Source organism: Vicia villosa, linkage group LG4 (assembly GCF_029867415.1).
Source record: "Vicia villosa cultivar HV-30 ecotype Madison, WI linkage group LG4, Vvil1.0, whole genome shotgun sequence".
Taxonomy (NCBI): domain Eukaryota; kingdom Viridiplantae; phylum Streptophyta; class Magnoliopsida; order Fabales; family Fabaceae; genus Vicia; species Vicia villosa.
Genome location: NC_081183.1, coordinates 23077622 through 23084295, shown reverse-complemented (window position 1 = coordinate 23084295; position 6674 = coordinate 23077622).

The window sequence follows — 6674 nt, the reverse complement described above, 5'->3', positions numbered from 1 at the left end:
GTCCTCCTGCAGGAGAAATGATCACAGCTCCGATGCCATTGCCAAGTGCATTAGAAGCTCCATCAAAAACCATAGTCCATCGGGATCCTGGCTCGGGTCCTTCCTCTGGTCCTGGTTGTTTGTAGTCAGTAACTAGCATAATGTCTTCATCTGGGAAGTCAAAGTTCAACGCTTGATAATCATCCATTGCTTGATGAGCCAGATGATCAGCAACCACACTTCCTTTGATCGCTTTTTGTGAAGTGTACTGGATGTCATACTCTGTTAAGATCATTTGCCATCTTGCTATTCTTCCAGAGAAAGCAGGTTTTTCGAACACATACTTGATAGGATCCATTTTGGAGATCAAGAAAGTGGTATGGTTTAGCATATATTGTCTTAGTCGGCGAGCCTCCCATGCTAAGGCACAGCAAGTTTTCTCATGAAATTCTGGTATGACAGTCTCAGATGTCAAGCACGATGTTAAGACATCTAGCTGTGCAGATATATTATGCAGGGTATTACAACTGATCTCTTAAATTATCTTCTGACCATGATTAATCTGAGATCATACAAACTACAGAACCATTATAAACATTGCATCGCTGAATTATGCAGAGTCACCTCTGAACTGGTTCTGTTACAGACTGCTTAACAATTGAATACTGGATGTCATCCCTGATGTTGTGACATCGTATAATTAACACAGCAGAAAGTAAATAACACACAGAATTGTTCACCCAGTTCGGTTCAAACAACCTACATCTGGGGGCATACCAAGCCAGGAGAGAAGTCCACTATCAGTAGTATTATTTTCTTACAAACAACCTCAGGTTTGCAGGCAACTGCCACAGTATACCTAATAACTACCCAATGATCCTTCTATCTAAGATACCACACTTAGATACGAGATATCACCATCTCTCTTCCTAGATCAATACTGTACCAGTTATTCTTCAAATAGAAGTTACACTTCCAACACAATTATCCTAAGACTAAGAGCTGTAGTACTCCCACCTTAGAACTATCTTGAAGTTGCTTCAAAGCTTCCTTCAAGAACAATACTCAACTCATACCTAATGGCTTAGAGTGAGAACAATAATTCTCTTACTTAACAGTTTTGAGAATAACAACACATCTCTTGCCTACAGGCTTTGAGATGAACAACAGTGACCTTCCCACAATCCGGGAGGTTCACTTACACAACAAACCCTAATGTCTACATTATGATCGTTAGGTTTACAAGGTTACAAAGAATCCTATATATAACCTAATTCTAGTTGGACTTGGGCTTGAAATCACAACACTCCTTGCTGTTACAAATCAGCAGATTTCTTCTGCTACAAGCAAGGTCTTTTAATCATAAGTTACCTAATTTATCTCCTAAATTAGTAACAGTTGAATCTTCAATCTTCAGATTTGATTCTTCAATATTCTGACTTGATTCTTTGACCTTTAAAACTGCGCCACATAGGATTCCATAAGGCTTTGTATCTTTAAAACCAAACTGAGCCTTCCTTCCTTAGTTCTGCAGGCGCGATGTCATGGTTGATGTCATGACATTACTTGTAACATCTTGCTTCAGTACCTGTTTTGTTCTTTTCAATATTTGCAAGAGTACAATGTATTACATTCAGCTTCTTTTATGTTTTAGCCAAGCATGGATGCCAATAAGACAATAAACAAGTACTTTCAATCTCCCCCTTTGTCTTATTGTGGCTAAAACTAAACACATATATATAAAAAAACTAGAAACAAAAACATAAAAAAAAAACTCCAAGAGCAGCTGCTTCAACTTTCAGATTTCAGGTTTCAGAGGTTGGACCACATCATAACATCTTCAGCCTGATTCTACTTCTGTCTTCAGATCTTCCTTTGTTTCTTTTGACCTTAGCAAAATCAGCATCAACCTCTCTCCCCCTTTTTAGCCATAATATGACAAAGATGAACACGATGTCATAATATGCAGTGGAAGAACCTGTAACTCCCCCTGCACATGAGGAAGAAGATACGAGAACAAATTCTTGCCACTGTAGTTCTTCAAGAACTAGCCCTTGTAACTCAGAACACAAATCACAATTGTGTTCATAACTCAGATCACAAATCACAACTAAAGTCTTCCTTCTTAAAGACAGAACACGAGGATGCATGTAATTGTTATTTCTGTAACATCTTTGGTACAGATCCATGATTTCCCCACCCTGTGATATACTGATTAGATTTTGATAGAGGAACCCATCACAATACCAAATCTGGACACACCCAACACAAACACATAGGAAACACATCTTTGAGTGATCTGATAACTGAAGCCTGCTGCAGATATGCTTATTTATAGCCATAGGAGAATCATAGGAAGTAACGATAGTCAAGGCTTTTAATAGAGTGGAGCGCTTATTGAGGGCAGGAATTCTGTTACACACTGACCACCGCCCAGCCTCTTTTGACTGTTTCTAAAGACAAGAACAGTTTCAATGAATAACCAATGACATTACATGCAGGAGAATCTATTCTTAAATGTCCCGACATCAGATCAGACATTGTCATTTCAGGTCTGTTACATTGGGAAGCACACTTTATTTCTTGAATCATAGACCATAGACCACCCCTCCTTGACTTCACAGTTCCATTCACTGACTCTATTTCCTCTATGGAACAGAAGAGGATACACACTATGATACTAAAATCACTTGGCCCATCCAATTACTTGTATAGTAAACCAGTTTTCTATGTTGGATGACTCAGAACACAAGACAGTCAATGTTCAAGACTGTAGACTCACAAGACATATTCAAAATAGACAATAACTCTATGTTGAACTACTGAGAATACAAGAAGCAACATGTATTCAGACTAGAAAATAAAGACTCAAAACAAGAGCAAGAAGAAAACACAAGATCTTATGCAAAAACAACTGCAAAGATTGACCTCAGACTTTGCAAAATCTGAACACTACCCTTAATCCCTATGTTTATCACAGATTGATAAACATAACCTAAACTCTAGACAGAGGACTAATCTTATATTCAACAATGAATATAAGTGACTCAAATACAGAAAGAAAAGATTGAAACAAAAGACTCGATAAACCTGAGCATAATGCATAACATACCTAGACTTTAACAAATGTCTTGATCAAGAGATGTTATTTGAGAATTCTGCTTCAGGTGAACTTGTGCAATGGTTGGAATATGCACCGTATCAGAACAAGTGATACACACCATCAGAACATGTTTTAGTTGATAAATCAATGAATGTTCCTTGCTGGTTTCAAGGATAAAACATGTTGTGAGTTATGTTCTGTCATCACATATGACATTGTTCATCTGCTTTTGAGATTAGTCATTGATAGACTTTCCATGAAGATTATATGCAGATTAACTTTGTCATTGCTGATCTTCAAACTCCTTTACTCCCCCTTACTTATACAAACAGAGGATATCTTTGATGTTTGAACTTAAAGCATCCTTCACTTGGACTTGCCACAGTTTCCAAATATGGAATACTTTAGTTACTTGCTACACAATATACAGTCTGCCACTTACTGCATCTCGTTGTAGAAGAACTTAGAATGTATAACCATGAGATTGTCTTCAATGATAAGCACTAAATTAACTTTAACACATGAAGACTTTGAGATGATGTTATAGCATCAGATGAGACATCATCTTTCATGATTCTTGATTAACATCTCTAATAGCTTGTTCATTACAGTTTGGTGAAGATAGTAGAGTTCTTTTATCAGCATAATCAAGGGATAGATAGCCAGCATCTCAATATACCACTACAGACTCACACTCTGATTATGAGATGTTGGATGCCACAGTCTATACCTCTAGAGGAGATTCCCTCAAGAGATTTCTGGAATAGACTTTAAGGATGGCATGACACTGAGTTAGTCAGATCTTCTGACATCCTTGATTCTTCAACATAACTTCCTTCTATGAATATAACATAAGGAGGTTCACAACTCATAACCATATTTCACTATGTATAAGACACAGTATTCAGTTCCAACAACTGTTCTATGGTAATGAATCACAATATACATCTGGTTCCTTTGATCAGAAGAAAATACCAGATATAAGCTCATCTTGATTTTATTTGTATAAAGGGATAGAAAGGTATACCTTCATAAATCAGTTATGGCACTTTGAGCAAAATAAGTAATTTCCACATGTATGAACATTGTTGTAGAATTACTAATTGATCGTGTCCTGATCAATCATAGTCAGATGTCTCCTCTTCCAGGTCAGGAGTAGGTTCCAAACATATGTACTCACACTACATTTGTTTAGCACCAGAACATCTGTTCTTCAACTGGTAGCTGCATACCAGCACAGATGTCACAACTTTTAGTGTGACATTTATTCCTCCTTTCAGGAAACCGCATGCAGATTTTATGAATGGCTTTGATCAAGAGTCATTCATCAGCAATAATGAACCATGTCAAAAATGAGTGGACTTGAGAGATTACTCAAGTATCTTTGACACTTCAATTATGGCTGTAGGAATCTTCTTAAAATACTTTCTGTTGAAATAACTTAGACTGTGATCTATAGATTAAGCAGCGGAAAACAGTCTCATTTTAACAGAAAACACATTGCTTACTCCACATCTTATAATAGTAAGCAACACACATAGAGCATAACAACGGTTTCACCCTAACAAATAGCTTGCTTCATCTTCAAGCTACACACTAGACCCAAAAACCTACTCATGATCAGATAGCAACAGATATTACCTTATCATAGTCTTTACTGTGTTGAATGTTGAACAAAGCAATTCAAGAATATTCACTCCCGCTTGAATCTTCTGAATTTTACTTTCTTGGACAACATCTACTGGTCAATTTGGTCTAGCCAACCTACAGTTTGGTCCATCCTTCTCTTCTAGGGACCAAAACAATATGAACACCCCTATGTTCACACAACAAACTGGTCCTGGCACCAGTCAAACACACCTAGTTACCAAGATCTTACAACTCTAAGATCAAGTAACTCTCTTCATGTCATATGAAGTCTTCAACATGAAAGTAGTTTAGAACACTACTGCCATCCAGATTGGAATCTGCCCATTCCAATCCACACTAAGTCAAAGCTGCCACTTTTGACAATAGTGTTGCTCTTCAAGCTTCAGTACCTTGTCTGCTTTCACTTCCAGATTAAGCAGAGCAAGTTATCACATGAGGTGTGACATCACACACATCCTTGGTAATCTCACCTTCCACCAAGAAAAACAACATGTTGGAAACACAATCAGCACAACAACAGTAATACTTTCCCCTTATCCAGGACAACACATGTTTCCTTGTACTTTGATGAATGGAAGACATAAGACGCATCTTCATGTCTTCAAGAGCGCACCCTCTGTTCAATTCCTCATTGAACACAATCTTTCTCAGTACTCAGACTTCATGCTCCCTTCATGGTTCTTTATTAATGTTGTATCACAATCAAAAACATTCAGCACACACAATCAACCAGCTTAGAGCACACACATCTTCTTGAGTCTTCAATCTTATCACCCTTCTGCCCAAGAGTGATTTAATCCAAGACAAGAGAAAAGCCAACTGCCACTTGTTGTCTTCCTCTTCTATCTGTTGATTACATCATCTACCTTGCATAAAACCAGAAAGTATCTCCCAAAGATCTCATCCAGAAACAGACAGGATGCCCGCTCTGATACCAATTGAAATTCTGGTATGACAGTCTCAGATGTCAAGCACGATGTTAAGACATCTAGCTGTGCAGATATATTATGCAGGGTATTACAACTGATCTCTTAAATTATCTTCTGACCATGATTAATCTGAGATCATACAAACTACAGAACCATTATAAACATTGCATCGCTGAATTATGCAGAGTCACCTCTGAACTGGTTCTGTTACAGACTGCTTAACAATTGAATACTGGATGTCATCCCTGATGTTGTGACATCGTATAATTAACACAGCAGAAAGTAAATAACACACAGAATTGTTCACCCAGTTCGGTTCAAACAACCTACATCTGGGGGCATACCAAGCCAGGAGAGAAGTCCACTATCAGTAGTATTATTTTCTTACAAACAACCTCAGGTTTGCAGGCAACTGCCACAGTATACCTAATAACTACCCAATGATCCTTCTATCTAAGATACCACACTTAGATACGAGATATCACCATCTCTCTTCCTAGATCAATACTGTACCAGTTATTCTTCAAATAGAAGTTACACTTCCAACACAATTATCCTAAGACTAAGAGCTGTAGTACTCCCACCTTAGAACTATCTTGAAGTTGCTTCAAAGCTTCCTTCAAGAACAATACTCAACTCATACCTAATGGCTTAGAGTGAGAACAATAATTCTCTTACTTAACAGTTTTGAGAATAACAACACATCTCTTGCCTACAGGCTTTGAGATGAACAACAGTGACCTTCCCACAATCCGGGAGGTTCACTTACACAACAAACCCTAATGTCTACATTATGATCGTTAGGTTTACAAGGTTACAAAGAATCCTATATATAACCTAATTCTAGTTGGACTTGGGCTTGAAATCACAACACTCCTTGCTGTTACAAATCAGCAGATTTCTTCTGCTACAAGCAAGGTCTTTTAATCATAAGTTACCTAATTTATCTCCTAAATTAGTAACAGTTGAATCTTCAATCTTCAGATTTGATTCTTCAATATTCTGACTTGATT